We start from the raw sequence: 1,600 nt of genomic DNA on the forward strand, positions 1-1,600 counted from the left end.
AAAAGTGGCCAGCATTTTGTCCCGCGCCCAAGAGTTGAGCAGCGAATCACTGAAGCCACTACACTACCACGGCAGGTGACAATAGCTCTGCAAAATATTACACCAATATACAGTGGACACATTACAGACAATAACTAAGACTATCTGTTCAGAAACCCAGGCATAGTCAGCATAGCATCTTCAATGGTACAGTTTTCAACAAAACACACACTTTTCTTTTTCTTTATTGTTAATTTGTGCCTATTGAGTGTTGTTTTGTACTGTCCCTCTAAACAAACACCGAAACTCTTTTTGAACATGGTAAGAAAACATTCCCCATCCGTTAAAAATGCTGCTGTGAACATGCAGACCAACTGACATTCCGCTGCATGCAGCAGGGAATCTACAATCTCGCATGATAAAATTGCTTGCTCTTTCTCTCCTGCAGATTTCCAAACCCCTGCTTGTCTTCCATGTCAGGTGAACATCAACTTTGCCGTTGCATGAAGTGTGCCATCTTATAGGCACTAACCATGTGGCACACGCACACACTGTTACGTATTTTCCTAGGAAATAAGGAATCGTCGACCCATCCTGTCACCGCTCCTTTGTCAGCCACTATCCTCAAAGGGTTACAAAGAGAGCACCACAGAAAGAAGGAGCAAATGAATATCATGAGTGATAGGCAGGACATTGGTCTCGGCGCCTCCCCAACTTAGAGGAAATGTTGCATTGAGGTAGAAGGAGGAAAGTAAGCATTGTGCTCTTGATATCTCTGTTAGTATTAGACCCTTCTGCAAAATTTTTTTGCGAATGTATTTTACAACAGGCATAGCACTCATTACATAATGCATATCATTCGGTTTCAAGAGAAGGTGCTTCAGAGTCTCTTTAATTGAGTGGGCCTTATGGTAATTCCTGTGTGCAGTTGAATGAAAAGGATAGGCAGGGCAGTTCATTGTTTGGTTCGAGTGCCACTAAATTGGTTTGTCTGCCCCCTCCCCGCCCCTTTTTATTAACAGCAGAGCTGTTTAAGCCGGCCGTAAGTCCGTAATGCGTCGTAAAAAATGTGGTCCAATCCTAGTGGTAGTGCAGAAAGGGTCCAAGCGCAATGACACATACCCCTGTGAACTAGCGAAGCTGAGCCTGGCTAAGTCTCGCTAAGCATGGTTGGGACTACTTAAGCTTAGTCAGTCATCGATAGTGAATCTATCAATAATCAATAAATTCCTGAAAATGCTGGGGATGACTTGGTAGTGCCTAGCCCAAATACGTAGCCAATACCTTGCAATAGCCACTCAATACCCAATCATACCCAGCTTATCGATAATCGACAAATAGTCAATAAATTCCGGGAAATGCTGGGAATGACTTGTTAGTGCTTAGCCTAGCCCAAATACGTGGCCAATACCTTGCGATAGCCAATCAATAGATAATCAATGAATAATCAATAAATTCCAAAAATGCTGGGGATGACTTGGTAGTGTTTTGCTTAGCCCAAAAGCCAGGACTAGCTAGGTGGCCATCAGCTCCGCTGTCTCTTTAGCAATGCGCCTCCAGTGCAAGCTACGCTAATTTTTATATGGCCAGAACTGGCTCTTGTTCCACTAAAACCCATTAA

Source organism: Dermacentor silvarum, unplaced genomic scaffold, assembly GCF_013339745.2.
Source record: "Dermacentor silvarum isolate Dsil-2018 unplaced genomic scaffold, BIME_Dsil_1.4 Seq796, whole genome shotgun sequence".
NCBI classification, from domain to species: Eukaryota; Metazoa; Arthropoda; class Arachnida; order Ixodida; family Ixodidae; genus Dermacentor; species Dermacentor silvarum.